Here is a 14,340-nt window from a genome sequence, read left to right on the forward strand (position 1 = left end):
GTCGTAAGCATTCAAAGTCCACGGGGCATCATCAACCTGTTCACGTTTCTAACAGATTTTCCCCACTCAGCGACACACCCGCTGAGAAACCAACTCTGATCATTGGCAGCTCCATTTTGAGAAACGTGAAGTTAGCGAAGCCAGCGGCCATAGTTAAGTGCATCCCTGGGGCCAGAGCGGGCGACATTGAGTCTTATTTGTCAACTGCTGGCTAAGGATAAACGTAAATACAGTAAGATTGTTATTCACGTCGGCGGTAATGACTCCCGGTTACGCTAATCGGAGATCACTAAGATTAATGTTGAGTCGGTGTGTACATATGCAAAAACAATGTCGGACACCGTAGTTTTCTCTGGACCCCTGCCAAATCTGACCAGTGATGACATGTATAGCCGCATGTCGTCATTCCGCCGCTGGTTGTCGAGGTGGTGTCCAGCAAACGATGTGCGCTTTGTTGATCATTGGCAGACTTTCTGGGGAAGACCTGGTCTGATCCGGAGAGACGGCATCCATCCCACTTGGGAAGGAGCAGCTCTCATTTCTAGAAATCTGGCCAAGTTTATTAGTGGACCAAATCCATGACAACCCAGAGTTGAGACCAGGAGGCAGAGTCGCAGTTTAACACACTTCTCTGCCCTTCTATTTCAGCAGTTACCCACCCAAAACCCTACGCAGAGTCGCAGTCTAACACACTTCTCTGCTCCTCCATTTCAGGAGTTACTTAGTGAAAATCCTATAGTGACGGTGTCTGCCCCCGACCATCGAAATTATTTAAAAAGGTAAACAGAAGAGGAGCTGTGCATAAAAACCTCATAAATATTAAAACCACAAGAGCAATAGTGCAAACGAATAGGAGAGTTAAATGTGGACTCTTAAACATCAGATCTCTCTCTTCTAAAGGTGTACTAGTAAATGAACTAATATCAGATTATGATATTGATTTATTTGGTCTTACTGAAACCTGGCTGGGTGATGGAGAATATGTTAGCCTAAATGAATCCACCCCTCCCAGTCATATTAATACTCACATTCCTCGAGGCACAGGCCGAGGAGGTGGAGTTGCAGCTATCTTCGACTCTAGCCTACTAATCAGCTCTAAACCTAAACTAAACTATAACTCATTTGAAAGCCTTGTTCTTAGTCTTTCGCACCCAAGTTGGAAATCACTGCAACCAATTCTTTTTGTTATAGTGTACCGAGCACCTGGTCCGTATTCTGAATTCTTATCTGAATTTGCAGAGCTTTTGTCAACTTTAGTCCTTAAAACGGACAAAGTTATTATTGTAGGAGATTTTAATATTCATGTGGATGTTTAGAATGACAGCTTCAGTACTGCGTTTATCTCTCTGTTAGATTCCATTGGCTTCTCTCAGAGTGTTCATGAACCGACTCACTGTTTTAACCACACCCTCGACCTTGTTTTGGTGTATGGTATTGAAATTGAACATTTAATAGTGTTCCCACAGAATCCCTCTTTGTCCGACCACTGTTTGATAACTTTTGAGTTTGTATTGCTGAACTACTCGCCATTGGGCAAAAATTTCTATACAAGACGTCTGTCTGATAGTGCTGTAGCTAAATTTAAGGATGCGATTCCATCAGCTCTAAATTCATTATCAAGTCACAAAGTAACGGAGGACTCCTATGCTAATTTCAGTCCCTCCCAAATCGATCATCTTGTTGATAGTGCTGCAGGCTCGCTGCGATTGACACTGGACTCTGTAGCCCCTCTAAAAAAAGAAAATACTAAAACAAAGACGGTTAGCTCCATGGTATAATACTGAAACTCGCAAATTAAAGCAAATATCACGGAAACTTTAGAGGAATTGGCGATTCAACCAAACTGAAAAATTCTCGTTTAATTTGGCAAGACAGTCTTAAAACTTATAGGAAGGCCCTCCGTAATGCCAGAGCAGCGTACTACTCGTCATTCATAGAGGAAAATAGGAACAATCCCAGGTTTCTTTTCAGCACTGTAGCCAGGCTGACAGAGAGTCACAGCTCTATTGAGCCAAGTATTCCCATAGCTCTCAGTAGTTACGACTTCATGAGCTTCTTTAATGATAAAATTCTAGCTATTAGAGACAAAATTCACCAAGACCTGCCCTCAACTGGCACCAACTTATCTCTTAACTCAGGAACCTTAGAAACAGCTGTAGAACCAGATATATGTTTAGACTGTTTTGCTTCCCTCAATCTTTACCAACTAACTTCAATAACTTCTTCATCTAAACCATCAACCTGCCTCTTAGACCCCATCCCGACTATTCAATTCAATTCAATTTTATTTATATAGCGCCAAATCACAACAACAGTTATCTCACAGCGCTTTTCATAAAAGAGCAGGTCTAGACCGAACTCTGTGATGCTATTTACAGAAGCCCAACAGTTCCCACCAAGAGCAGCACTAGGCGACAGAGGCAAGGAAAAACTTCCTTTTAAGAGGCAGAAACCTCGAGCAGAACCATGGCTCAGGGTGGGCGGCCATCTGCCTCGACCGGTTGGGGTGAGAGAGAGAGAGAGAGAGAGAGAGAGAGAGAGGGGAGGGAGGCAGCCTACACAATATCCACACAGAGGTACAGACAGTGAAGGTAATGTTGCTATAGACTAAATGAAAAATGGTACAGATATTTATAATAGTGTTAATGGTAACCATGGTAATGTTAATGATTATAATAACAATAATAACAACAGGACTAGCAACAATAGTCGTTGCAGCAGAGGGTGTCGAGCAGGAACACGGGGGCAGCAGGTGACCCGCAACCACAGATCCAGACTCCACAGCTCCAGAGCCAGAAAACCTGCAGGAAGTGATAGGAGAGAGGAGAGAGACGAGAAAGCACAAGACTACCAGAAAGGGGAGAAGTTGTGTTAGTAACATGCAATAATGGGATGAGGTTGCATACAGAGGGAGAGAAAGTAGAGGAGAGAGGAGCTCAGTGCATCATGGGAAATCCCCCGGCAGTCTAGGCCTATAGCAGCATAACTAAGGGATGGTTCAGGACTACCTGAGCCAGCCCTAACTATAAGCTTTATCAAAGAGGAAAGTCTTAAGCCTACTCTTAAATGTCTCTCCCTCTGTATGCAACCTCATCCCATTATTGCATGTTACTAACACAACTTCTCCCCTTTCTGGTAGTCTTGTGCTTTCTCGTCTCTCTCCTCTCTCCTCCTGTCACTTCCTGCAGGTTTTCTGGCTCTGGAGCTGTGGAGTCTGGATCTGTGGTTGCGGGTCACCTGCTGCCCCCGTGTTCCTGCTCGACACCCTCTGCTGCAACGACTATTGTTACTAGTCCTATTATTATTATTGTTATTATAATAATTAACACTACAACTGTTACCATTAACACTACTATAAATATCTGTATCATTTTTTCATTTAGTCTATAGCAACATCACCTTTACTGTCTGTACCTCTATGTGTGTATATTGTGTAGGCTGCCTCCCTCCCCTCCCTCTCTCCTTCCATCGCTCTCTTTTTCTCTCTGTTCCTCTCCTGCCCTCTCTCTCTCTCTCTCTCGCTCTCTCTCTCCTTCACCCCCAACCGGTGGAGGCAGATGGCCTCCCACCCTGAGCCATGGTTCTGCTCGAGGTTTCTGCCTCTTAAAGGAAGTTTTTCCTTGCCTCTGTCTCCTAGTGCTTGCTCTTGGTGGGAACTGTTGGGCTTCTGTAAATAGCATCATAGAGTACGGTCTAGACCTGCTCTTTTATGAAAAGCGCTGTGAGATAACTGTTGTTGTGATTTGGCGCTATATAAATAAAATTGAATTGAATTGAATGGAAATTGACATTTATTCACTTCATAAGTTAATATGAAAATAACTCCGTCAGACACATCAAAAAGCATGCTATTTTAATGTAATAATTACAACAAGGCTGTGAAGTCCTCAAGTATCTGATAATGGTGTTTAGTAACAAGTTTAACTAATAAAATGCATTATATACATTTTTGTTCTGATCTCACACTATTTTGAAAAATCAAATATTGAAATTCCTTAATTTTGTACATTAATTTTTAATATTAGGCACATATAATAAATGTTTTTAGGCAAAGAAGACATTGTTGCAAGTAGTACAGTTAGTGCTTTAATATTTAAACACTATACATTTTTTTTTAATTTATTTAGTATTATTTAGTAATATTTTTTGTAAAAAGACAAAAACCTTCATGTGACAGTGTTGACAATTACTGATGGAGATGAAGTATATACAAATATGATTGAAATCACAACAGATTAAGAAAATTGATTAATTGTAACTATGTAACTCTAACATTTCATGTAGTTTCCAGATTCCTTCCAGTGGTTTTACTTACTCCTTCCAATGGCTCACTGGAAGATCAAAGAAAACTATTAAAGATATGTCTCAGTAAAGTTGTTTAAATGTTCACTGTCTTGGTTTTAGAGGCATCTATTGATGAGGCTGGCGAATTGAAACCTGACTGCAACCAATGGCTCAGCTACCGCTTACCTCTCTCTTTGCAAGCGCACAGGAGAAGCTACGGTGGCCAACATTCTCTGTCGGCTCTTTTGCTAAATAATACGTGGTCCTCCATTTGTCCAAATTTCACTTCACTTCTAACAAACCATATGACTAATACTACTACAACTTTTTCGTACATATTCCATTGTATTCCACACTCACCTGACTCAGCTCTGCCTCTCCTCCTTCAAGCCAGTGGATATCCTGCTAGTGACCAAGGTGGTCACCAAAGTCAAGGCTTCCAACTGCACCCTGGACCCAATGCCTTCCGTCATGGTCAAAGCCTGCCAGTCCTGTTTACCATCATAGTGTATGTCATCAACTGCTCCTTGGAATCTTGTATAGTTCCCTCAGTATAGTTACCACCTATCTCGATACGCCTAAAGTCACCGCTAGCCTCAAGAGGCCAGGCTTGAATCCGGAGAATGCCAGCAACTACCGGCTGATCTCCAACCTTCTGTTCCTCAGTACAATTCTGGAAAAAGCAGTCGCCATCCAAGTCCACCAGCATATGTCCAACCATGATCTCTATAAACCCCTTCAATCAGGATTGAGACCTCACAATAGCACAGACACCACCCAAAATCAGAAACGACCTACTCACTGCTGCTGACGAACATATCAACATACTCGTCCTCCTTGACCTCTCCACAGCCTTAGACACAATCTCCCATACCATTCTCCTTGACCACATATCCCATCAACTTGGTGTCACCGGCACAGCTCTCTCCTGGTTTCAGTCTTACCTCTCACAAAGGAAGCCGTTTGTCAGTATTGGCAAATCCCGCTCCCACCCAGCTCTGGTTTACCAAGGCGTGCCTCAACGATCTGTGCTTAGACCCATCCTTTTCATCATCTACATGCCACCCCTCAGATTATCTGTCAGCATCTTCCACTCCTATGCTGATGATGCTCAGCTCTCAGTATCAAAACCACCCATTGCCTCTGCTCTCTTGCTCCCAAATCTCCTATTTGTCTCACTTCAACCATCTTCTTCAAATATTTGTCTTTCCTTCACTATTTCACTTTGACAGTCTGGCCAACTGTTTAATACTCCCTATTTCTCTTTCTCTGCTCTTCCACTGACAGCTTCTGTCCTGCAATGCTTCCCTACAAAACAGATAAGTTTTACATACGAGTTTGTCTTTATTGGGAGATTAACAGGGAATGTTAGCTAGCTAACTAGCATATGTGGTTGTTTAAATAATAAAAATGGTATCTAGGAACTACTTTTGTAAATACTCCACATGGCGCCTTTCTAACTACTCAAAGTGCTTTTGCACTACATCCACACACTGAGCCTAAGTGCTCAAACAGAATCTTCATCTTCAGAATCTTGCCCATGGACACTTCAACATGCAGCCTGGGGGAGCCAGGGATTGAACCACCAACTTTCCAATTAACAGCCAACCTGCTCTACCTCCTGAGCCACCCTGACAAGGGGTGTCAACTGCGTCAGACATAAAACCTGATGGAGTTGACGTCTGATGGCATTGACAAAATGGAATGCCAATATCACTTGATATTCATGTTTATGCATTTGTAGCATTTTTAAAAACGTACATGTACTTTCCAAGTATAGAGTCTGCTTTTTAACATTTAATAATTTCATGAGTATACAAAGGTCCTTTAAATGTTACTTTTGAAGTATTTTTATTATAATTAATTTCTTGATTTTTAACGCAAATTAGGCTTTTCGATGTTTTGTCCCTTATCTCAAGAATCAGATGTTACACACCACAGAAGGCCCGGCTGGCATCAACAACAAGTTCTGTCAAGACAGAGAGGTTGTGTCGTTGGAAGGACAGACATAGCTGGGTATCATCAGCATTGCAGTGGTAAGAGGAGAGAGTCAGTTAGACAAACAGCTAGGGGTGTCCCCGACTAAAGATTTACATAGTCAAATTACAATTGTTGTCTCATCATGTGTTAATCCTCAGAAGCTACAGAGCTGCAGTCGCTAATTATCAGTCACTGTAAGTTATACTGTACATTTACAGCTATCCTGAGGCGTATTGTTGATCCTTTTCTCTCTCTTCTGCTCGCCTGCCATTCACCAGTCTTGTGTCAAGTTGTGCATGCCTGCCAACAACTGTGTGCACACCTCTGTTCCTTGCAGGTCTACTCCAAGTATACTTTAAAAATCATATAATATTCTATGTGTGGTTCTTCCTTAATACGAATGTCCTGAGAGATGCACACATAACTCTACACAACACAGGCATGGCTAGTGCTCCATCGCTCTCCCTCTTCTTCTACGCCACATGTGTACTGACCTCTTCCTTAAGGGTCCCCTATAGCCTTCCATGGGAATAAAGATAACAGAAGTAGTTGCATAAGGAACTAACAAAGAGAGCTTGAGAGACATGTCAGATATCTCACCTCTGTACACGTGGCCAATCCATGCGTGATTCTTAGTTGCAGCTTTACAATTCCAAGTTAAATAGGAAGAAGTTACAAAAATTGTTGGGGTAGCCCCCCAAATTCTGACGTTGGAAAGGTGTGGGGCGATGGAGTTTCAGACACTGATCTACATCCCAACAAGCACTCAGTTTGAGGTAAACTATGACGTCTTTCAAGTTGACACAACATGTATCAAAGAGTAAGGGACAAATCTGACAAATCAGGGAAATGCATGAAAGAATGCATTAGTGGAAGAACAGTTAGAAAAAAAATGCAATATATTGTAATGTTTTATTTTGCGTTGCTCTAAACTCAATTTTCAAATTCAACCTCTCTGTCTGCATGTGTTTCTGTGTCTCTCTTCCTCTTCTGTCTGTCAGGCTGGTTAAAGGGACTAGTCTGTGTTCAGGCAGACTGGAGGTGAAGTCTAAGCAGAGTAAATATAACTATATGAGGGAGGCGCGTTGGTGCAGTGGTTAGCACTGTCGCCTCACAGCAAGAAGGTTCCCCTTCGAGGGAACTCGAACTGCGTCGGTTACGACACTATGGGAACGCCTCTAGGCGTAGCAGGTCTGAACGTGAATGAAATCACTCCAATCCTATTGGTTTGTTGCTAGAACGGTAAGGTGTGACGGAATAACCGGCGGAGTATAAAGCACACCTGTACACACTGATCATTAGCTTTTTTCTATTCAGCAGGCGCTCTGTATGTTGGTTGAAGAAAGCTCCAGTCTTACAAGCAGTGTGTCTTACCTGAAGAAGTCTACCAGCATGTCCAAGAACCAGGAGTGTGTTTCCCCGTGGCGCGGGCCGGCGGGTTCGCTCACGGGGTTCACAGCGTGATCTGTCGGAGGATTTCGGGACAGCTGAGGCTTTTTCCCGACCTTCATCCGCTGGCTCCGACGCTTCCTTTCCTCATTCGGTTTGGATCCAGAGATGCTGCAGCAATCCGACTCCGAGGAGGTGGACGTGCTCAGCATAGTGGACGATGACTTTCAGGTGTCGGGGCGGCGTCATCAGGTGGCGCCGGACTATGACGAGCTGCTGGAGGTGGTGACTAGAGCCGTGGCTAAGCTCAACATCAACGGGCCAAAGGAGGAGCAGACACCACAGGCTAGTGGTAAGCTTGATGAAAGGTTTCTTAAGCACCACGCGCCACCTCCACGCTGGTCTCTGCCATTCTTTCCTGATTTACATGATGAACTGAGTAAATCATGGGGCAGACCCTTCTCTAAACAGCTTTCCACACCCCAATCACTGAACTACAGTAATGTGATGGGGGTTAGGGACCGTGGTTATGGGAGGATGTCTCGGGTGGAGGATGTGCTCACGAGCTATCTCTCCCCTCAACTTGCGTCCTCCCTGGAGAAGCCGGCGTTACCCTCCAAGCCATGTCGCACCACATCTATGCTCGTGGGGAAGGCGTACATGGCAGCGGGCCAGGCAGGTGCGAGCTTGCACACCATGGCGGTGCTTCAAGCCTACCAAGCCTCCCTCGCCGGTCTGGACCCAAGGCAGCTGAGGCTGCCAGACATAGATCCCTTCCCTCTACGAGCTCCTACAGAGGGGAGAGGAAGCAGAGTGTCGCTTTTCGGGGGCCCCCCCGAGGAGCTGGGGCAGCGAGGCGGCGCTCTCAACCTCAGCCTTCTGAGAGACGCGATCTGAGGACCGTCATCCAGTCCCGACGGAGCTCAGGGAAGAGGTCCTGAAGACCGGGGCAGGGGAGTCTTTTCCCCTAACCCTAACCCTATTTCCACGTTTCCATCCATCCTTCTCACAGGAAGTTCCTGAGGTTTGCCTTCAGGGGTGCGGCTTACCAGTATCCGGTTCTTCCATTCGGCCTGGCACTTTCCCCTCGCACATTCACCAAGTGTATGGATGCAGCACTGGCCCCGCTGAGGCTCCAGGGCATCCGGATTTTCAACTACATCGACGACTGGCTCATCCTAGCTCAGTCTCGAGAGTTGGCGGACAATTGTCTCCGGCACGTGTCGACACCATATTGGCTGCCGTGAAAGGGGTGAAGTTAGGCCACGCCATCACTATAAAACACTTTCAACGAGTGCTGGGTCTCCAGGCGGTTGCGTCCAGCGTAATATCATCTGGACTGCTGCACATGAGACCCCAGTCACCCCAATGGTGGCTGCAGGGGTCTCACCAAGGGTTTTTCCCAGAGGGGAAATCCTTTCCATCTGATTTGGGTTACGCACAAGTGTCTTCGTTCCCTATGAGTTTGGAAGGAAACTTGGTTCCTGTCCCAGGGGCCCGTGCTGGGAGGGTCTTGTCGCCGGCTGGTCATTTCGATAGACCTCCCTCATGGGCTGGGGCGTGGTCATGGGTGGCCGCTTTGCAAGGGTATCCTGGCAGGTGCATCAGTCCGAGTGGCATATCAACTGTCTCGAGATGTTGGCGGTGTTCCAGGCTCTAAGGAGTTCCCTGCCCGATCTCCAAGGCCACCACGTCCTGGTTCATTCCGACAACACAGCGGTGACTCACCAGGGCGGTCTGCGCTCGCGCCCACTGTACAGACTGGCGCGTCAGATCCTCCTGTGGTCCCAGCAGAGGTTACTATCGCTCAGGGCGATGTATCTCTCGGGGACACAGAATCAGGGAGCAGACCTGCTGTCGAGGCAGGGGCTGAGGCCCGGGGAATGGAGACTTCACCCCGAAGTGGTGGAGCTCTTGTATGGAGAGTTCGTCCCCATAGACGTGGATCTGTTTGCATTTCAAGAGACTACGCACTGCCCGCTATGGTTTTCTCTCGTTCCTCCAGCCCCATTGGGTCTGGACGCCTTGGTACATTCGTGGCCAAGGCTACGTCTGTACGCTTTCCCCCCAGTCGCTCTGCTCCCGGGGTTCTGGAGCGGGTCCGCCAGGACAATGTCGGCCTACTGCTCGTAGCCCTGTTCTGGCCAACCCGGGTGTGGTTCTCAGACATCATGTCGCTCCTGGACGGCCCGCCGTGGCAGGTCCCAGGTCTGAGCAGAGACCTGGCGGCTGTGGCTCAGGAGGTAGAGCAGGTTGGCCGTTAATCGGAAGGTCGGCGGTTCGTTCCCTGGCTCCCCTTGGTTGCGTGTCGAAGTGTCCTTGGGCAAGATACTGAACCCCGATTTGCCCTTGGCGGCTGTACATTAGTAGGTATGAATGTGTGTGAATGCTAGTTTCCGTTTGAGCACTTAGGCTCAGTGTATGAATGTGTATGACTGGTGAATGCAGATGTAGTGTAAAAGCGCTTTGAGTGGTCGAAAAGACTAGAAAGGCGCTATACAAGTACGGAGCATTTGCTGTCCCAGGCGCAGGGCCGGGTTCTTCACCCTTGCGGGTCTAACAGCCAGAGCAGTCGAGACCACACGGAGGATGTATGGCCTGAAGTGGAGTGTTTTCTCCACTTGGTGTAGGGAGTGGTCGGTGGATCCTGTTACCTGCCCGGTGGTTCAGGTACTTGAGTTCCTCCAGGACCGGTTCTCTGCTGGTCTTTCCCCTTCCACCCTCAAGGTGTACGTGGCAGCTATTTCATCTTTCCACGCCCCTCTGAGGGAGGGTTCTTTGGGGAAACTTCCCTTGGTTGTACGTTTCCTCCGTGGTGCCTGGAGGATGAGACCTGCGACTCAGTCCACGGTTCCCACTTGGGATCTGGGGGTGGTTCTTGGGGCGTTGGCTGAGGTTTGCCTTCACCTGTGGCTGTGAGGGCTTATTCTACCAGAGGCATGGCGGCCTCTCGAGCCCTCCTTTCCGGGGCCTCTTTGCAGGATGTTTGTGTAGCGGCTGGCTGGGCCATTCCGCACACATTCATTTGGTTTTACAGTCTTGACCTTCCTTAGGCACCTGGCACTCGTGCGCTCTCCTCTTAGTCGTGCCACTTTATTGCACACAGGGGCAGGCGGGGTTTTCGGCACGGTTTAGTGGGTATCTCGTTCCCATAGTGTCGTAACCGACGCAGTGTCTCGTTCCCCTTCTCGGGGGACCAGGGTTACATACGTAACCCGAGAAGTTCTCTCCGGGTGCTCTGGCTTCCTCCCACCATCCAAAGACATGCAGGCTAGGTTAATTGGTGTCTCTGAAATTGTCCTTAGGTGTGAGTGTGAGTGGTTGTCTGTCTATGTGTGGCCCTGCGATGGACTGGCGACCTGTCCAGGGTGTACCCCGCCTTTCACCCAATATAAACTGTGATTGGCTCCAGCCCCCCGTGACCCTGTACACAGGATAAGCGGTTGACAATGGATGGATGGATAAATATATGAATTCATCTTAAATTATGACATTAATCTCATAATATTGTGATCTCATAATATATTAACTTTTTTCTCGACAGAGAACACAGATATTTGGGATAGATTGTGAATGTGCAGAAAGCCTTGAAAATCAGCAGAAAACCAGCTGAAGCACAGGAGCTAATATTTTAAGTCCAGGAGTGTACGACTTCAAATGAATTAATTTATCATTGAGGTTAAAAGGTGCCACATGCACATTTGAAGACTTCAAGACTTTACCAAACAAAAGACACAAAAGAGAAGGGTAAGGGGGCTATAGCCATGATTATCAGGTGATGATCCTTGTGCTCACCTACCGAAGCTGGATTCGCAAGGAGTGTTCCGTGGGGGTAGGGAAGAAAAATTTGAAATGTCGACGCCGAAGGCGCTGACTACACATGGTGTGTATTAATACTACTCAGTAACGCTGAGTACACATGTTGTGTATTAATACTACTCAGTAACGCTGAGTACAAATGTTGTGTATTAATACTACTCAGTAATGCTGAGTACACATGGTGTGTATTAATACTACTCAGTAACGCTGAATACAGATGGTGTGTATTAATACTTTTCCTCAGTAACGCTTAGTACAGATGGTGTGTATTAATACTACTCAGTAACGCTGAGTACAGATGGTGTGTATTAATACTACTCAGTAACGCTGAATACAGATGGTGTGTATTAATACTACTCAGTAACGCTGAGTACAGATGGTGTGTATTAATACTACTCAGTAATGCTGAGTACAGATGGTGTGTATTAATACTACTCAGTAATGCTGAGTGCACATGGTACGTATTAATACTGTGTGTATTAATACTACTCAGTAACGCTGAGTACACATGGTGTGTATTAATACTTGTTCTCAGTAACGCTGAGTATAGATGGTGTGTATTAATACTACTCAGTAATGCTGAGTACAGATGGTGTGTATTAATACTTGTCCTCAGTAACGCTGAGTACAGATGGTGTGTATTAATACTACTCAGTAACGCTGAATACACATGGTACGTATTAATACTACTCAGTAAAGCTGAATACAGATGGTGTGTATTAATACTTTTCCTCATTAACTCTGAGTACAGATGGTGTGTATTAAAACTACTCAGTAACGCTGAGTACACATGGTGTGTATTAATACTGTGTGAATTAATACTACTCAGTAACGCTGAGTACAGATGGTGTGTATTAATACTACTCAGTAACGCTGAGTACAGATGGTGTGTATTAAAACTACTCAGTAACGCTGAGTATAGATGGTGTGTATTAATACTTGTTCTCACTAACGCTGAGTATAGATGGTGTGTATTAATACTTGTTCTCACTAACGCTGAGTACAGATGGTGTGTATTAATACTTTTCCTCAGTAATGCTGAGTACAGATGGTGTGTATTAATACTTGTTCTCAGTAACGCTGAGTATAGATGGTGTGTACAGTGTTATTAGTTATCATAGCGTTATTACAGTGTTATTACATTGTTATTAGTTATCATAGCGTTATTACAGCATTGTTACAGCGTTATTACAGTTTTATTACAGTGTTATTACAGAATTATTATAGTTTTGTTACAGCGTTCTTACAGCGTTTTTAAAATATTTTTTGGTATTACAGCGTTATTAAAGTCTTCTAGTTATTACAGTGTTATTAAATGGTTATTAGTTTTATTAGTTATTACAGTAAGTGAGTAAGTGTACTTCCTTTTCTTACTTCCTCCTTTCCTTCCTCACTTCCTATTTTTCTTCCTCACTTCCTTCTTCTCTTCCTTACTTCCTTCTTTCCTTTACTTCCTTTTTTTGCTTCCTCCTTTCCTTCCTCACTTTCTATTTTACTTATTCACTTCTTCCTTCCCTTCGGTACTTCCTCACTTCCTTCTTCTCTTCCTTTTTTCCTTCTTTCCTTACTTTCTTTCCTTATTTCCTCTTTGACTCTTTTCCGTTTTCATTTCTTCCTTTTCTTACTTCCTCCTTTCCTTCCTCACTTCCTATTTTTCTTCCTCACTTCCTCCTTCTCTTCCTTACTTCCTCCTTTCCTTCCTTACTTCCTATTTTTCTTCCTCACTTCCTCCTTCTCTTTCTTACTTCCTCCTTTATTTCCTCACTACCTAATTTGTTTCCTAATTTCTTCCTTTCCTTCCCTACTTTTTCCTTTCCTCTCTTACTTATTCATTCCATCCTTTTCTTCCTTACTTCCTTCTTTATTACAGCGTTATTACAGCATTATTACAATGTTATTAGTTATCATAGCGTTATTACAGCGTTATTACAGTGTTATTACATTGTTATTAGTTATCATAGCATTATTACAGTGTTATTATAGTTTTATTACATTGTTATTAGTTATCATAGCGTTATTACAGCATTATTACAGTGTTATTAGTTATCATAGCGTTATTACAGCGTTATTACAGTGTTATTACATTGTTATTAGTTATCATAGCGTTATTACAGTGTTATTATAGTTTTATTACATTGTTATTAGTTATCATAGCGTTATTACAGTGTTATTACATTGTTATTAGTTATCATAGCGTTATTACAGCGTTATTACAGTGTTATTACAGTGTTATTAGTTATCTTAGCGTTATTACAGTGTTATTATAGTTTTATTACATTGTTATTAGTTATCATAGCGTTATTACAGTGTTATTACATTGTTATTAGTTATCATAGCGTTATTACAGCGTTATTATAGTTTTATTACATTGTCATTAGTTATCATAGCGTTATTACAGCGTTATTAGAGTTTTATTACATTGTTATTAGTTATCATAGCGTTATTACAGCAATATTACAGTGTTATTAGTTATCATAGCGTTATTACAGCGTTATTACAGTGTTATTACATTGTTATAGTTATCTTAGCGTTATTACAGTGTTATTATAGTTTTATTACATTGTTATTAGTTATCATAGCGTTATTACAGTGTTATTACATTGTTATTAGTTATCATAGCGTTATTACAGCGTTATTAGAGTTTTATTACAGTGTAATTACAGAATTATTACAGTGTTATTAGTTATCATAGCGTTATTACAGTTTTATTACAGTGTTATTACAGCATTATTACAGTATTTTTACAGCGTTATGACAGTGTTATTACATTGTTATTACATTGTTATTTGTTATCATAGCGTTATTACAGCGTTATTACAGCGTTATTACAGCATTATTACAGCGTTATTACAGTTTTATTACAGTGTT

The sequence above is a fragment of the Micropterus salmoides genome, unplaced genomic scaffold (genome assembly GCF_014851395.1).
Source record: "Micropterus salmoides isolate LMB-PRFRI ecotype aquatic unplaced genomic scaffold, ASM1485139v1 Ms_hic_scaffold_3, whole genome shotgun sequence".
Classification (NCBI taxonomy): Eukaryota; Metazoa; Chordata; class Actinopteri; order Centrarchiformes; family Centrarchidae; genus Micropterus; species Micropterus salmoides.